A 20187-nucleotide genomic window follows, 5' to 3' on the forward strand; every position below is an offset into this window, starting at 1 on the left:
ACAAGGCAACTAAGCGTGTATATACATTTTATATTATTGCCTGGGTGTTTTACTAATTACTTCTTCCCTGATGACCTTTTGTCACCCAATCTTAAAGATGTAATGAAATAGTCCAAATTTACAATTAGAATTAAGCCATTCTTTTTATTATTAACTTCCAAGTCAGTGCTACAGATTATACCTCTAATGTGAGCCAATTTGTTCAGACCAGTTATTTACAAAACAAGGATTGACCGTGAAGTTGTAAATGCTACGAACTATTTTTTTTGACATTCCTAACCTCTGGTTCAGTTTCACAGGCAATCCAAATGTAGAAATAACCGATGAGATCTGAACAGATTTGGGCTTTCTTTTTTTAAATGAACTTTACGGCTATCAAATTGAATGAGGTTTTCTCGGTAAATGACCGAGTCAGTATACACCGGAAGCACAATATTGTCCAATGGAAAGAGCCGATAACACTCCGATTGCCTATCTCTCCTGACCTTTCCTTAAAACTTCATAAGCTTCGGTTTCATAACTTTTGTTGAGGCATTATGGGATTTTGGACTTATTTCGTTCACTGTGTAGGTGTCACAAAACGAATATTTTGACATTTAGTCTTTCAGCTGAATAAACTTCACTTCAAAATCGTATCATTTACCTGGTTAGTATGTATCGGAATGAGGCACCATTTTCTTTGATGTCCCAAGAATTTTTATTCCGAAAAGGAAGGTGTCTTAGCACACTGATGTGCAACCAGATTTCACGATTGAAATCCTAATGTTGCCTGGGTGGCGCTGTTCACGATGATTCCATGTACAACTGTTTCAGAATTAGCAATATTTGTATAATTGTTGCCTTTTTGACCCGATAGAACTATGAACTTAGTAAATAATGCCAAAGGAATTTATCACAGGACTGGGGGTGTAAACCGGCCCTATGTGCATGTCTCGGACGCGACAAATCGCTTGCTGGTGACTCACTGGTTGGAACAGCTGACCCAAACTGTGAGGGTTCCAACAGGATCAACCCCGATCGGCTACTGTGGTCCCTTGGGTAAAGCACTTTACTCCAATTGCCTCAGAAGTAAATAACCTGTGTTGCTGTGGCCCATAACATAAAAAAAAGTCCCCAAGCCTTTATACTTCTACACACACACGATGCTGTCAATTACACCCAAGTTACTATAAAAAAAAAGAGATACCTCAAAGTCACTTCTCAGAAGAACTCCTTGGAAATTTATTAAATTTGACATTCTGACATAAATGGCTTTTCCATTCATACAAGCGATGCCGTTCTGCTCTCTAATATCGTTGTAGTTACTAAAATTAGAAAAAAAATTAACTTACTTCTTTCCCAAAAAAACGCTCAACATAATGTAACGAAATTAGACAGAAAATATCCCAGCATGAACGACTTCTAGTTTTCTTCAAGGGTTGCCGATGCGTCGTCAAATATGACAGCCATTTCTAAAAACATAAAATCTTCAAAAGACAGATATGGTGTGCTCCCATATTCTCTAAATGTTTTGAGTATGAAACTCGAGCTGAGACAAAAAAATACCCAAAACAACCAACAAACAAACACAACAAATTAGATGAGACACTTAAACACCAGCTGCATAATCGAGCGACAATGGGAAATTAACATTGTGGGACAATCGCGCGACAATTGGAAATTAACATTGTGGGCCAATCGAGCGACAATGGGAAATTAACATTGTGGGCCAATCCAGCGACAATGGGAATTTAACACTGTGGGCCAATCGAGGGCCAATCGAGCGACAATGGGAAGTTAACATTGTGGGTCAATCGAGCGACAATTGGAAATTAACATTGTGAGCCAATCAAGCGACAGTGGGAAATTAACACTGTGGGGCAATCGAGCGACAATGGGAAATTAACATTGTGAGCCAATCGAGCGACAATGGGAAATTAACATTGTGGGACAATCGAGCGACAATGGGAAATTAACATTTTAACATTGCGGGTCAATTGAGCGACAAAGGGAATTTAACATGCTGGGCCTATTGAGCGACAAAGGGAGTTTAATATGGTGGACCTATTGAACGACAAGGGGAATTTAACATGGGTGACGTCAACGCACTGGCAATAGGGAAAAGATGGCAACAGTTGCAAGCGGCTGACCTCAATCGGGCGGAAACTTAGTAACGGCCCTTTTCATGGCCACTCCATTGCTTCGAAAAGATCTACTCATTGCCATGTGCATTTGTTTGCTTGTTGGTTTGTTTGTGTATGTCTATGTTTTGTTTGTCTCTATAAATAATATTTCAAATCCTAAGGATTTCACACAAGTTATAGCTATAACTGGATACTAAGCTTTTCCATAGGATTTTCAAACAAGTTGTAACTAAAAATAGATACTAGGTTTCCCATAAGATTACACCACAACTTATGGCTAAAATTAGGTACTAGCGTTTTTTTCATTTCTCACTAGCATGGAAAAGATATACTCTTTCACTATTACCCCAATTTTTTTGTCTTTGCGCTGTATAATTGTGTGTTTGTTTCTTTCTTTGTGTATGTCTATGTTTTGTTTGTCCCTATAAAACATTTCACATACCTACCTACCTACTTACCTAAAGTAGCACGTGTTGTGCTCAACTCGAACACTATAGCTAAGTTCCCGCCCGATTGAGGTGAGCCACTTACAACACTGTTGCCATTTGTCCCCTTGTGTCAAGTAGAGTGACGTTATTGAAGCTAGAAATTTTGAGGCTAGAAATGGATACTAGGTTTTTCCATAGGATTTCACACAAGCTGAAGCTATAAAAGGTACTAGTTTTTTTTCTCCATGGGATTTTAACACAAGTTCTGGCTAAAAAATATATACTAGCTTTTTCCATAGGAATTTCCACAAGTAGTAGCTAAAAATAGATACTAGATCTCCTTCTCTTACACTCCAAGCTAACACATAACGTTTTTGGACAGTGTGTGGAGATCTTGTATGGAATAGATCGTGTAATGAATAGTATTTGATGGCATGATGGATAGTATGTTTTGTTTGCTTACATCTCCTTCTCTTGTATTCTAAGCTAACACATGGCATTTTGGATAGTGTGTGCGGGTGATGGATGGTACAGACGGTGTAATGGATAGTATCTTTTTATAGGGTGTTGGATGGTATATAAGGTGTGCAAGAGTATGTTTGTGAGATTTCATCTCCTCTTACATTTTAATATAATACAAGACGTTTTGGATAGAATGTATAATGGGATGTTGGATAGTATATAAGGTATGTGATACTATGTTTGTGGGATTTCATCTCCCGTTCTTGCACTTTAAGCTAACACAGTGCATTTGGATTTTGGGGGGTGGGGGGTTTGTGCATGTCTATGTTTTGTTTGTCCCTATAAAAACATTTCACATACCTACCTTGAGTAACGCGTATTTGAGGTCAACTCGAACACTGTTACTAAGTACCCGCCCAAATGAGGTCATTTACTTGTAGCACTGGTACGTTTTGAGGCAATACATATATACTAAGGTTTTTCCATAGGACTTTCCACAAGTTGTAGCTATAAATATCGTAATAATTTTATAGTATGCGCATTCATTTATAGCACTCCGGTTTAATTATATGTTAGATGACTGTGATTACTTGTTTGATTATGAGATGTCTATCCTGGGGAGATATTCCTCAGACCGAAATAATTAGCCAATTAATAGGAGCAAACGTCACGGAGTGAAGTGTTAGTAAGTTTCCATGATGCCATGGTTTACTTGTAATGAATTCAGGTCAAAGCCGCATGAGTGTTCATGGAGCTCAATATTTCCTATCAAAATTTAGTTGTATACATTGATTTTGTGACTCCAGGTGCAGTATTTATGATTGGAGACTGGTAAAGTACACAATGGAATAAACGAGAAAGGACTGTTCCGTTGTCGGCAGGCTCCGTTTATTGTTGCCAAGGTGGTAAATGTGATGCAATTTTATAGGCGAAATGTGACTTAAAACCATGATTTGACTGGCCAAAGGTGGCGTAGTAAAAATAGTTCCCTATAATAGGGGGAATTGTATAGTTTTACGGCTTGAAATGCTAACGGTACTTTACGGAAAGTTAATGAAGAGAAACCATACAATCGTGCGATTGAAAGATAATTGGGAAGTTGTGAGATATGTGGTCCTGCATTAATTAGAGTAAAATTATTTATAGAATGTGCACGTTGGACTTTCTAGTTTACAACAGTTGTATAGAGGTCTTTGGAATTAGGGGAAACTTATGACTTCTAGTAGAATCGCGCCCGGGTTTGACATCGCTCGGTCATCAACTCCTTTGATGGCTTGTTACAGTAGATGCTAGGTTTTTTCCATAAGATTTTCCTACAAGTTGAGGTTAAAAATAAATACCAGGGTTTCTGGTAGGAGTTTCCTACAAGCTGAGATTAAAAATAGATATTAGGGCTTTTCCATTGGAATTTCTACACGCTGAAGCAATAAATAGATGCAGGGATTTACCATAGGGTTTTACCACAAATTATGACTAAATATAGAATCTGGGTTTTACATTTCTCATTTGCTTGAAAAGACAATATTATTCTTTTGTAAAAAAAAAATATTTTGTCCCTTTAAATCCATTTAACCTACCTACCTACCTGTAGTAACGCATATTGAGATCAACTCCAATGCTGCTACCAAGTGAGTGCTCCCGACTGTGGTCAGCCACCTGCAACACTATTGCCATTTTTCCTAGTGTGTCACGTACCATGACGTTACCCATGTTCAATTCTCATTTTGCCCTAGACAATGTTTAATTCCAGTTTTTGCTCTCTATGGGCCCATCCTGTCAAATTCCCGTTTTACCATAGAGGGGCCCACAATGTTAAATTCCAATATTTCCCCCGATTGCCCCCCCCCCCCATTACTACTTGCATAACTGCACTTTAGTGATACAAACAGAATTTAATTAAAGTAACAGAAAAATCAGATTTTCGATCTTGTAGCTTGAGTTTCGTGCTCAGAAAGTTTAAAGAACACGGGACATGGAGAAAAATGCCAATCTGGACTGCTCGAATACGTACGTTGCACCAGTTGAAACTTGTGAGATAAATCAAGGGCCGCACTTGCGCAGAACAAGGATTCTACAATAAACTGAGTTTGCATCTCCTCAATATATAGGGTTGTTTAGTAGTGACCCTCGTGTGACATCACGAGTCACTGCTTTATATCTAAAACTTGAATGTGGCTCCAGTTTCGGTAAAACACTATAATACTACGGCAGGCAGGTACCATTATTTAAATTATAAAATACTATACTTAGAGAAAACGAATAAAGTAATTTAGCTTTTAATCAATATAATGAAGCAATAATTAATATGGCTGATTATTTTGTAAATACTTTTCTTGCTGCCTAACAACCTATAGGTACGCATGTTCTGTTCGGCTCGTACATGTCTTTAACACCATAAACCTTTTGTTGTGATTTAATGCAATATAATACTTACGTACACAAACTACTAACTTAAGATCCATTTAGACCTTTCATATATTTTGTCTGATTTTATTGTTTGTTTGTTCTTTGAAAGATTTCACAATTTGACTTCTTTTTCATTTTTAATAAGAATAATAAAAATGATAATAATAATAATAAACATTAGTAATTCTTTTCTACTAAATTCAACGGAAAATACAAAAACATATAATGAAATGCTGGTTACGAAACTAGCCAGTTACAAAATGATGTATACAACCCGTTGCCCCCCACCCCCACCCCCATATGTGAACTTACAGTCTTTTTTGAGATCAGACCTTGAATCTTGTTATCATTTCTGTGACATAACGGCACTTAAATGATGAAAACTCTTTTTGACTGTCAGTTGAAAAAACGGGATTTTTCTTGGCGTTTAAGACTGAATTTCTAGGGGTTAGTTTGTTACACTCTATTCAAAATGAACATAGTTTTTTTTTAAGTTACTATTAAAATGTACACGTTATTCTTTTAATTCACTTCCAAAGAGTTACAACGTCTTCTTCTTCTTCTTCTTCTTATTATTATTATTATTATTATTATTATTATTATTTATCCTCATATACCATTGCAGGGTAAGACAATGCATATAGGCAGGAATAGTCAGTCCAGTTTCTATAACAAACTTGATTCATAACAATAATTTAAATATCCCTCATATTGTTTCACTACAATTATTTATAATTAAAAAAAAAAAAACTCTTGGACAAGAAACAAGAAGTATTAGTTAGATAAAGATGAAAAGAACAGTAAGGTTTACCGAACGTTTTATCGTATGTTTGTCCGAAAACAATGTGGCCGATGCGCAATGCCTATTTGGTAAATGATATTATACAGTATTTATATAGCCCGCTTCACAAACGTAAACAAATTTAAGAAATTAACAAAGATGAACTTTAAATTGTTGATTTTCCCGTCAAAATTTGATTCAAATAATTTGATATTCATTTGCAACACTAGTAATGGTAGCGATCTTATCGGTGGTATTACAGCGCACAAAACAATCTGATTTCCTGTCTTGACGTACGACAATGCATATCTAAATTTAATCGCACTGGCGAGCAAGATGGCCACGGGAACGTAAGTTATGTACAATTGTCAGCGTTGTATAATTGATCTGTACATACGTGAAAATTTTACAGTACTAAAAACTAAAGCACCAAGTTTATAATAATAATAAAATAATAACAACAACAACAACAACAACAAGAACATTAACAATAAAAGTAGTAGCACTAACATCACGTTATAGACGGCCTTACATCCGTAGAATTTAAAACCCACTTAACAAGAGAACAAAAAAAGCTATACATGATTTCTATGTATGGTATTCAGCCGCAAGACAAGATTGGTGGCTGATGTCGTCAAATAAGGTGAACCAACCAGACAAGACGGCGACTGTGGTCACTTAGAGGGTGTAAGATTGGTATCTAGTGTGGTCAGATAGCGTCGAGTCAGGTAGACAAAGACTGGTAGCTGGTGTGGTCATTTCGGGGCGAAATTTGGAAAAGTTGCCGCTAATGATTGAATGATGTCCATCGATCAAACTGCCGCCAACCGTTTAGGAATGGCATGAGAGACAGGACGCGGAAGGCCTTATCATTTCATGCTCGTCTAAGATATATTATTGTAATAAATGTCGGTTGTCTGTCAATCGCTCCAACATTTTGTCGTGTTTACAGTCAAGACATGGCCAATGGTCAGAATTTATGAGTCGTAACGAAGCAAAGTGTTATTGTATTCTTCCCCTCACGATGTTAAGGTATCGACCATCTTGACCAAATCAATGATGTGTGGAGAGAGAGAGAGAGAGAGAGAGAGAGGCTGAAACTTTTGAAACCATTTGCTGTTATCCTTCTTTAATAATACCAACAAAACGAATCAGTATTTTGCAAAACCTTTATATAGCACCATCATTCGAGATGTAACTGATGAGTCCCAATCAGTATTTTGCAAAACCTTTATATAGCACCATCATTCGAGATGTAACTGATGAGTCCCAATCAGTATTTTGCAAAACCTTTATATAGCACCATCATTCGAGCTGTAACTGAACAGTCCCAATCAGTATTTTGCAAAACTTTTATATAGCACCATCATTCGAGATGTAACTGATGAGTCCCAATCAGTATTTTGCAAAACCTTTATATAGCACCATCATTCGAGATGTAACTGATGAGTCCCAATCAGTATTTTGCAAAACCTTTATATAGCACCATCATTCGAGATGTAACTGAACAGTCCCAATCAGTATTTTGCAAAACCTTTATATAGCACCATCATTCGATATGTAACTGAAGAGTCCCAATCAGTATTTTGCAAAACCTTTATTTAGCACCATCATTCGAGATGTAACTGAACAGTCCCAATCAGTAAAAACCTTTATTTAGCACCATCATTCGAGATGTAACTGAACAGTCCCAATCAGTATTTTGCAAAACCTTTATTTAGCACCATCATTCGAGATGTAACTGATGAGTCCCAATCAGTATTTTGCAAAACCTTTATATAGCACCATCATTCGAGCTGTAACTGATGAGTCCCAATCAGTATTTTGCAAAACCTTTATTTAGCACCATCATTCGAGATGTAACTGATGAGTCCCAATCAGTATTTTGCAAGACCTTTGTTTAGCACCATCATTCGAGATGTAACTGATGAGTCCCAATCAGTATTTTGCAAAACCTTTATTTAGCACCATCATTCGAGATGTAACTGATGAGTCCCAATCAGTATTTTGCAAAACCTTTATTTAGCACCATCATTCGAGATGTAACTGAACAGTCCCAATCAGTATTTTGCAAAACCTTTATTTAGCACCATCATTCGAGATGTAACTGAACAGTCCCAATCAGTATTTTGCAAAACCTTTATTTAGCACTATCATTCGAGATGTAACTGAACAGTCCCACGTTACCAACTTCACTGAACTTTGATGCATACATTTATATGGTTTAGTTTTGTTGTTGCTGATTTTGTCGTTAATAATATGATGACAGAGATGGTGGCTAAGACCACGACGATGACGCGCCTCTTTCTTTCTCTCTATCTCTGTCTCACTGCCTATGTGTCTCTGTCTCGCTGCCTCTGTTTCTCTATTCCTGTCTCACTGCTTCTGTCTCTCTATCTCACTGCCTCTGTTTCTCTATCTCTGTCTCACTGCTTCTGTCTCTCTATCTCTGTCTCATTGCCTGTGTGTGTGGTTTTTTCTTAATCTTGATTCAGTCGGTATGATATAAGGCCATGACAAGCATTAATGACTTTTGAAAAAAGGTTAGAACAGTGTACTGACCTGTATAATGGATCGATTAGTAATCACTCCTTCCCATCAATTCCCGCCTTGTACACTGGCCTCGCTCTACCAAAGTAATTTAACAATTCATCCCTTATTTTAACCGTATCTATGTCTGTTTCATTTTCTTCCTTTTCCAAGTTCTTTCTTGTCATTTGACTGCGTGTAATATTTTCTTGTCTTTTGACTGTGTGTAATATTTTCCCTCTGTTAAATTCATTGAACTTTTTAAGTTAAAGAGAGTTACTTCCCAAGTACCTTTATCACTCGAATTTTTTATGCTTCTCCGTCTAATTTTACACTTTTTAAGCTCCGATTTTGCTGTAATGCTTTACTTGTTAACAGATAGCAAACCCAGGTATTTTCACCCCACCCCCCTCAAAGATTTATCACAATTAGATACAATGGCACTGCATGGGAGGTACGCATACAATGACACTGCATGGGAGGTACGCATACAATGGCACTGCATGGGAGGTACGCATATGATGGCACTGCTTGAAAGTGTACGCACATAATGGCGACAGCAGCGCAGCCATTCAAATTAAAAGTAATTTGCATATTTTTTATATCACATATAAAACGGCCAAAAAGTATGCTTAAATTATAGTAACAGTGGTTACATTTGAGAATATCGGAAATGTGTGTGTGTGATTAAGATTTTTAACGTAGCTTTAACAATTTTTTCAGTCATATCGCTACGATGTCTGCAGTGTGGCAGCTTATAGTGATGTCTAGCACTGGGGCATCATGCCGCAGACATGTAGCATGATGTCCCACCCAGTCCCATTATCCTGACACCGGACCGACCAGTCCTAACACTAACCTCTTAATGCTGAGCGCCAAGCGAGGCAGCTGTTAGTACCATTTTTGTAAGTCTTTGGTATGACTCGGCCGGGGATCGAACACACGACCTCCCGTATCCGAGGCGGACGCTCTAACCACTAGGCCACCGGAGCGGTTGAGAATGTAGGAAGAAAATATCGTAAACAAAATGATGTTATGCACGACCTATCTTGCATTTTGTGATGTATTATTTTTCCGTTTACAATGCATTAAATGCAAATATTCCAAAGTCTGCCAAAATACCATTTCATTATATCTGCCAAAAGATCGCTTCATTAAGTCTACCAAAATATTGCTTCATTATTTTCTGCCAAAATATCACTTCATTTTTTCTGCCAAAATATCGCTTCATTATATCTGCCAAATGTAAATTAGATATACATGTGATTGAAATCTGATCAGATTCGCCTTTCTCGAAACCTTTAATACGCCAGGCGTTCAACTTGATATTCACGAGACTGCGTTAATTATACAATGTACCATCTAATCCATGATACTACAGTTTAAACTTGCGGAGTCACTGAACAGTTGGAACATGCAGTTGACATTGTAACGCGTGTTCCTTTCAGAAAATGTGTAAAGATGCATGTAAACTTGATAAAACATTTTTACAGGAGATTAATAAGGTAGTTACCAGTAGTTGGGTAATGGGCGGTTTTTACACAGCGTGTTGTTTGTGGGGTGGGTGGTGAGTTACATACTCCTTAATAAACTTTATTATATTTTCTTGCAACTTTATTATGACAAAAATAAAATTGATTTATACCATAAACATTTTCCTTTTATCATCTAATGCGCATCAAGATCGTGTTTTGTTTGTTTTTATTTTTTCCCGGGGGGGGGGGGGGGCGTCATTCACATCAGTGTATAATTTTTTATATATTAGCGTGTGCAAGCCACGACTTTTGTCTGCAGTGTTATAGTAAATTCAGTTCAAGGAAGTCGATGACAGTGTTCAGGACTAAATCCTTTCGAAAAACCGGTTCCACATACGATTCCCTTAAATTATGCACGATTTATGGTGTGTGTAAGTTACTAATCTTCTAAGATTTTCGTTTACCAGCAAGATCATTGTTGACCAATTACAAACAGTACATCCAGCAAAGAAATGACCACCAAACTTTATATGTGCACGAAAGACAAATTATTTTAAAAGTGTTGAGAATATCGATGAAAATTTGCCGTGTACCTTAGTGTGAAGACGACTTTCGTCGTGTTATATCCACGCTACATACTTATCAAGAAGTGTGTATAACTAGTCAATTACACCAACCAATTCACATCTGTAAAGATGTACGTGAATGGAAATGTCTTGGCATTCAACGCTTGGCTCCATTATATCAAATTATAGACCAATATCGATCCCCAATACTGTTAGCAAAATTTTTGAAAGACTACTTTTTAAACACTGGTTTAATTACTGTGTTGAAAATAACATTCTGACACCTTTCCAGTCTGATTGTATTCCGGGTGATCCTACAGTTTAACATTTAACAAACCTCAATGATGTTTTGCACAGCGATAGATTTCGGTAAGGAAATTATAAAATGTTTCGCGACATAAGTGAAGCTTTTGACCGATTGTGGCATAATGGAATCATTCACAAATTACAAAGCTACTGGTATAACAGGAAGCGTTTAAAAATGGTTCCAAAGCTATCTCAAAAGCAAAAGAGAACGACTGATATTTTTGGGTATGTGGAAATGTATTTGAACTAGTGTGCTCCAAGGATCCGTTTTAGGTCTTTTACTTTTCGTGATACATGATGCTATATATGATATACACTCCAATGTATATTTATTTACAGATGATACGTGTCTCTCCCTAATCGTACATAACTCTGTCCTAACCGTTCAAAATCTTAATTCTGACTGGGGAAAAGTGTATCTTCCAACCCCTCTAAAACTGAATCACTGACAGTTTCTAGGAATATCAATAAATGCTTCAATCCACCTCTGTAATTGTTCAACCATGAAATTACAGAAGTTAACGTGCACAAACATCTTGGAATATTTCTCTCAAATGACTGCTCGTGGCACAAACATCGTGGAATACTTAATGACTGCTCGTGGCACAAACAACATGACTTTATTGAGGAAAAGACATGATCAAGAATTAACATAATGTACGTACTCAGATTCCAACTAGACATATTACATTTAGAAATTATGGTTATGTCTTTTGTATGACTCATTTTGGAATATGGTAATGTGTTTTGGGACAACAGCACATTACTCGAGAAAAGAGAACTAAAACAAAATGAGACATCCTGAATTGTGACTGATAAAACAACCATCGTATTTATTGAAGCGTTACGATGAGAAATAGGATGGGAAAATCTTGAATCCAAACAATTCATCTGCAGCTTGCTGTTTAATTTGCTATAAATCAGTAACTACGGCAATGCCAGACTAAATAGTTACTCAGTGAATCAGATGGCCAAACACCCGCAAAAAAAACCCCTGCAAAAGCCAGGCTCAGTAAATCCCAGTCATTTTTGGCAGTGTCAGGCGGATACGGTAACCTGGGCTAGTGAGAATGCTGCATTTGAGACAAAACCATCTGTAACAATACAATCCAAGTAACATAAGGAACAATCTGCAGGTGCTGACATTTTATGGCCTTTGAACGTTATTTCCTCTTGATATTCATACCTAATTATTCCGCGTGTTTATTTCAGTTACTGTTTCCTGTGCAATAAGCAAGGATTGAACAATGAGTGAAAGTAAATTTCATACATGATTGATGTCACTGGTTAAACTGGTACTCCAGAAAGTACCCACCCACCCCCACCCCCAAAAAGAGATTGGGCACAGTAATACACCATACATAATAAAATAGGATGAAACTTCAAAGGAAACAGTGTAATGTTCTTTTTCTATTCTGGTCACAATAGAAAGGTGAAACCCATATTCAGTTTTGAAAGCTAGGATGTTTGGGCATGCGAGAGAAAGTGATGTTGGACAAATACTTATTGACAACATTAAACAGTGGAAATTCTCGTATGCATGACTGTGATAGCAGTACTGGCAACACTAAACAGTGAACATTGTCTTATAGATGATTTTGATGATAGTATTGACAACATTAAACAGTGAAAATTGTCTTTTAGATGAAATTTGATTGTAGTATTGACAACATTAAACAGTGAAAATTGTCTTTTAGATGAAATTTAATTGTAGTATTGACAACATTAAACAGTGAAAATTGTCTTTTAGATGAAATTTAATTGTAGTATTGACAACATTAAACAGTGAAAATTGTCTTTTAGATGAAATTTAATTGTAGTATTGACAACATTAAACAGTGAAAATTGTCTTTTAGATGAAATTTAATTGTAGTATTGACAACATTAAACAGTGAAAATTGTCTTTTAGATGAAACTTAATTGTAGTATTGACAACATTAGACAGTGAAAATTGTCTTTTAGATGAAATTTAATTGTAGTATTGACAACATTAAACAGTGAAAATTGTCTTTTAGATGAAATTTAATTGTAGTATTGACAACATTAGACAGTGAAAATTGTCTTTTAGATGAAACTTAATTGTAGTATTGACAACATTAGACAGTGAAAATTGTCTTTTAGATGAAATTTAATTGTAGTATTGACAACATTAGACAGTGAAAATTGTCTTTTAGACGAAATTTGATTGTAGTATTGACAACATTAGACAGTGAAAATTGTCTTTTAGATGAAATTTAATTGTAGTATTGACAACATTAAACAGTGAAAATTGTCTTTTAGATGAAATTTAATTGTAGTATTGACAACATTAAACAGTGAAAATTGTCTTTTAGATGAAATTTAATTGTAGTATTGACAACATTAGACAGTGAAAATTGTCTTTTAGATGAAATTTAATTGTAGTATTGACAACATTAGACAGTGAAAATTGTCTTTTAGATGAAATTTAATTGTAGTATTGACAACATTAGACAGTGAAAATTGTCTTTTAGATGAAATTTAATTGTAGTATTGACAACATTAGACAGTGAAAATTGTCTTTTAGATGAAATTTAATTGTAGTATTGACAACATTAAACAGTGAAAATTGTCTTTTAGATGAAATTTAATTGTAGTATTGACAACATTAAACAGTGAAAATTGTCTTTTAGATGAAATTTAATTGTAGTATTGACAACATTAGACAGTGAAAATTGTCTTTTAGATGAAATTTAATTGTAGTATTGACAACATTAGACAGTGAAAATTGTCTTTTAGATGAAATTTAATTGTAGTATTGACAACATTAAACAGTGAAAATTATCTTTTAGATGACTTTGATAGCGGTATTGACAACATTATACAGTGTAAATTATCTTTTAGATTATATTGATGGTAATATTGACAACATTAAACAGTGAAAATTATCTTTTAGATGACTTTGATAGCGGTATTGACGACAATAAACTGAAAATTGTCTTATAGATTATATTGATGGTAGTATTGACAACATTAAACAGTGAAAATTATCTTTTAGATGACTTTGATAGCGGTATTGACAACAGTAAACAGTGAAAACTATCATATAGATGAATTTGACATCTGTATTGACTACATTAAACAAAGAAAATTATCTTATAGATGATTCTGATGATAGTATTGACAACACTAAACAGTGAAAAACATTTTGTAGATGACTTTGATAGCGGTATTGACAACATTAAACAGGGAAATTTATCTTGTAGATGATTTTTAGAAGTACTATTGACAATAGTAAACAGAGAAAATGTATCGTACAGATGACTTTGTTAGCGGTATTGACAACATTAATCAGAAAAAAATTATCTTATAGATGACTTTGATAGCGGTATTGACAACATTAAACAGTGAAAATTATCATATAGTCTTTGTTAGCAATATTGACAACATTAAACAAAGAAATGTTTCTCATAGATGACTTTGATAGCGGTGTTGACAACAATAGACAGTGAAAATTATCATATAGATGACTTTGTTAGCGGTATTGACAACATTAAACAAAGAAAATTATCATATAGATGACTTTGATAGCGGTATTGACAACATTAAACAAAACATTTTATCATATAGATGACTTTTATAGCGATATTGACAACATTAAACAGAGAACATTATCATATAGATGACTTTGATAGCAGTATTGACACCATTAAACGGTGAAAATTATCATATAGATGACTTTGATAGCGATATTGACAACATTAAACAGTGAAAATTATCTTACAGATAATTTTTGATAGTATTATTGACAATAGTAAACAGTGAAAATTATCATATAGATGACTTTGATAGCAGCATTGACAATAGTAAACAGTGAAAATTATCATATAGATGACTTTGATAGCGGTATTGACAACATTAAACAGTGAAAATTATCATATAGATGACTTTGATAGCGGTATTGACAACTTGAAATAGTGAAAATTACCATATAGATGACTTTGTTAGCAGCATTGGCAACAGTAAACAGTTTAAAGTATTATATAGATGACTTTTATAGCGGTATTGACAACATTAAACAAACAAAAATTATCGTATAGATGACCTTGATAGCTGTATTGACAACATGAGACAGTCAAAAATTATCATATAGATGACTTTCTTAGCAGTAAAAAGAGAAAATTCTCATCTAGATGACTTTGATAGTGGTATTTACAACATTAAGTGTGAAAATTATCACATAGATGACTTTGATACCGGTATTAACACCATTAAACAGTGCAAATTATAATATAGATGACTTTGTTAGCAGTATTGACACCATTAAACGGTGAAAATTATCATATAGATGACTTTGATAGAGGTATTGACAACATTAAACAGTGAAAATGTATCGAATAGATGACTGTTAGCAGTACTGACAACATTAAAGAGTGAAAAATATCTTACAGATGATTTTTGTTTGTAGTATTGACAATAGTTGACAGTGAAAATTATCTTACAGATGATTTTTGTTTGTAGTATTGACAATAGTTGACAGTGAAAAATATCTTACAGATGATTTTTGTTTGTAGTACTGACAATAGTTAACAGTGAAAATTATCTTACAGATGATTTTTGGTAGTAGTATTGACAATAGTAAACAATGAAAATTATCATATAGATGACTTTGATAGATGTATTGACAACATTAAACAGTGAAAATTATCTTATAGATGACTTTGTTAGCAGTATTGACAACATTAAACAAAGAAAAGTTTCTCATAGATGACTTTGTTAGCAGTATTGACAACATTAAACAGTGAAAATTATCATATAGATGACTTTGTTAGCAGTATTGAGAACATTAAATAGTAAAAAATTATCATATAGATGACTTTTAAAGCGGTATTGACAACGTTAAACAGTGAAAATTATCATATATGGAGCAGTTATTTTGATTGAAGATTTTAAGCCCAGTATTCATCGAACGCAATGAATAAATTATTCCACTCTCTCCTTTCTGTAAATAAGTAAATGTCTTATCGTGAAGAGGTCTCAATAATACATATGTACCACATCCTGTGACGTATGAGTCATTCTTATACCATATGGTTATCAGCAGATCTAAGCAACACACAGATATAAATAAAAAAATTATGGTTGGCACAGCGCTATATATTTCCAGCCACAGACCATTATTCTATTGTCTTGATTTATCCTGAATTATTGACCTCGACTACAACATCAGTTGTGTGAATGGGGAACTAGTGAAATGTCAATAATGAAACAATGGAAAACGCGTCCTTCATAATAATCTTGTTTTGTACGAGATTTAACTCCCACAAGGTAATACCGCGTTGATTCCTGTTATATTAACATCGTTCAAGCTATAGACTGATCTAGTAACACAGTTGTTTTGTCTCTAACTATAAGAAATTCCTAAAAGCCCTACTGGACTAAAGAATTAAAAAGTCGCGTAGATCTACGTTTATTTTATAGCAATATATGGGTTTAAGAAGATAACCCTAGGTGTAGTCAAAGTAGATTGTTTGATAATACATGAAATCAACGGTTGCCTTCGCACACAACATCGAAAAGGCGTATCAGAATATTTAGTACAGGAAAAGTATAGTGAAGATTTAAACATTGACAAGAATCATGGCGTATCAGAATATTTAGTACAGGAAAAGTATAGTAAAGATATAAACATTGACAAGAATCATGGTGTATCAGAATATTTAGTACAGGAAAAGTATAGTAAAGATTTAAACATTGACAAGAATCATGGCGTAACAGAATATTTAGTACAGGAAAAGTATAGATTTAAACATTGACAAGAATCATGGCGTATCAGAATATTTAGTACAGGAAAAGTATAGTCAAGATATAAACATTGACAAGAATCATGGTGTATCAGAATATTTAGTACAGGAAAAATATAGTGAAGATTTAAACATTGACAAGAATCATGGCGTATCAGAATATTTAGTACAGGAAAAGTATAGTGAAGATTTAAACATTGACAAGAATCATCTAGACGTGCATTAACTTTCCATGGACATAAACAGGGACACCTCAAGAAATGACATTATTTATCGAGATCCAGCGAATATTGTGGTACAGTCGGATAATTATTTCAAAGCATTGTATTCTTTTTCACACAATGATGTAAATCATGAAGCAGTTTGTGTGTGTGTGTGCGTGTGTGTGTGTGTGTGTGTGTGTGTGTGTGTGTGTGTGTGTGAGAGAGAGAGAGAGAGAGAGAGAGAGAGATTTAGAGAGATTTAGCGTAGCTTTAACAATTTTCCAGGCATATCGCTACGATATCTGCAATGTGGCAGTTTATAGTGATGTCAAGCACCGGGACATCATGCAGCAGACATGTAGCATGATGTCCCACCCAGTCACATTATCCTGACACCAGACTGACTAGTCCTAACATTAACCTCTTAATGCTGAGCACCAAGCAAGGCAGTTGCTAGTACCATTTTTCTAAAACGTCTTTGGTATGACTCGACCCGGGTTCGAAACCGCGACTTCCGACATCCCGGGCGGACGCTCTAACCACTTAGGCCACAGGTCGGTTATTGTCAAAGTGGTTAAAACAGTTTTATTGATCAGAATCAACTCTAAATTAAATGCTAACTAATTCTGTTTGAATCTTCTAAAAAAAAGGTTGGGTTAGGACGCAATATGACTTATTTTATATTGCATGAAGTTCTAAGTTATACTGAGGAGAAAGACCGCATGTTACAGAGTCCCTACTAGACAACTAGACACAAAGTTTCCGATATATATATATATATATATATATATATATATATATATATATATATATATATATATATATATGGCATTTTAAGCTATTATTCAAGACATTATATCATGCTATACTGGAAAACAGTATTTGAAATTCGGAGATCGTTGTGAACAAGTACATACATATGTGCATATCGGTAGTTTACTGAATTAGGATATCATCAGTTTTCCGGTTAAAAAGAGTCCACGCCAGGGTAGAAACTTGTCTCCATTTCTGTCTTCATTAATTAGCCTCTGAATATGTAGACAGTGTCTAACGCTGGTCTACATTTCTTAAATAGATATTGTTCGTTCACGGATGAATTTGTTGTATATTTAGATGTAAGAAAATAAATGTTATTTTATTAAGCGAATTAGTTTCGGATTATAGTATAACACTAGTATGCAGAGTTTGGTTCCCAGGCCATGAAAGTATTCAAGAGACTGATCCACATATACACATAGGTGTAAATACCTCTGAACACAGAAAAGCAAATGAGTAGATTAAAAAGCAAAGCCAAGACTTAAGTTATTTGTTTAGCTTAATAATGTGGGAGTAAACGATGATGGGTCCAATCCGTTGTCCGCTATAATATTGTACAATAGTAGTATGGCAACAGCTGGATTCCAGGAATTCCGTTCCGTTGTAGGCATTAAAGCCCCAATGCCGACGTTTATCATAAATTTGACCATTAAGATTAGATTGTTCCAATCTAACTCAAGTTTGGGAGGAAGGAAATTATTTGTTAAAAATGCTATCTGACAAACCATTCTTGAAAATAATCAAGATGTTAGGTTTAAACGACGTTCAACTATTCAGTTTAAAATTATGAGGTGCCATCCATTAATTCAGTCAACGAAGTCGCTCGTAATTCCGATCTTTTTCCGCTGTGCTCCAAAGTAGCGATGTGATAAATTCGACAAATTCCGTTAGAGATTAATCTAATAATAACAACATTAACACGTGGCGCACAAATTAATGAAGGAATGAAGATATGCAGGCCTGCTATTTTTTAGAAGCGGATCTGAAAAGAAAAGGCGTACATTAGAGACAAATAAGACTCGGGCATAGGGTATTTGCTTACTAGCCGGACTATCAAACTTTAACGACCCTTCTTTGAGATATAACTGCATGAAATCGATAGGAATATGATTTATTTTCTCAGAAATTGCAAGTATAGGATACGTTTTATCTTGAATCCGCTGACAGACGAGGCAAAACAACAGCATTGATAAAATTTGAACCTGGATCTCGCCGTTAGCATACCTAGTCACACGACTAAACAAATCTCGCAACCTACATGTCGATGACAGAGGTTAAATAGTCACGTTGTCAGGTGATATCAATATCTAGTTCAAATGTTGCTGTAGGAAAACAAATCGAACATATAAATGAAAGTCACGTTGTTTTTATATAGAAAAATGAAAGAGCATAAACTTCGCAAAGTATTTATTCTGAAAACAACGACCAGAAATCTGTAAATGTTGCAGAAACATGGAGAAAGCCATGTTCACCAAGCAGAGAGCACGTACATGCTGTAGTCACGTGTTACCAACACAAAATACTTGATGAACATGGTTTTCTCTACCATGCTGCGATACCGACAGGTTCCTAGTCGTTGTTCTCAGAATAAATATTTTGAGAATTAAGTGTGCATTATAGTCGGTAACGTGCACCAAATTAAAACTGCAAGGAAGAGTGGCCAATACTGATTTATTTAGCTTTAATTGCCTCTTCTGTTTCTCCAATCGATTTTTTATCGCTCGACTGAATACAAGTGTCCTTCAGAGGTGACTAAATACTTGTTGTGCTGTTTGACTTTCTTCGAAGATTACAATGAGACATCTCAGTTTAATCTTATTGTTCCAAGATACAGCTTGATATGAGGCCTTTTTATTAGACCATGACCCAGATATATTCGTGAAATCTCTCTCTCTGTGTGAATGATTTGCCTTTATGAAACGCAAATGCACTACGCTTGGGTGCATCATATGTAGTGAAATTAAAAGAGGTATGCATAATCTCTTTCATATAAACACAATGGCAAATACATGACACTGAAATGAAATAAAACATGAATTACATTTTCAGAAAATAATTCATAATTCTCACATTTTAATAATTTATGAAGAAAATATGAAAAAGTGTTTTGCACGACCATCATTATTATATTAGACGAGATATTGTAGAATAGCTTCCATACTGTGATTTATTTATTTTTACATTTAATAATAATAATAATAATAATAATAATAACAAGAACAATAAGAAGAACAAGAACAAGAAGAAGAACAAGAAGAAGAAGAAAGAAAGAAAGAATAACCTCGAAGATATATATTCTAAATGTAATCAATTACCAACCATCAGACACA

The sequence above is a fragment of the Sinohyriopsis cumingii genome, chromosome 12 (assembly GCF_028554795.1).
Source record: "Sinohyriopsis cumingii isolate HCF-2022 chromosome 12, ASM2855479v2, whole genome shotgun sequence".
Classification (NCBI taxonomy): domain Eukaryota; kingdom Metazoa; phylum Mollusca; class Bivalvia; order Unionida; family Unionidae; genus Sinohyriopsis; species Sinohyriopsis cumingii.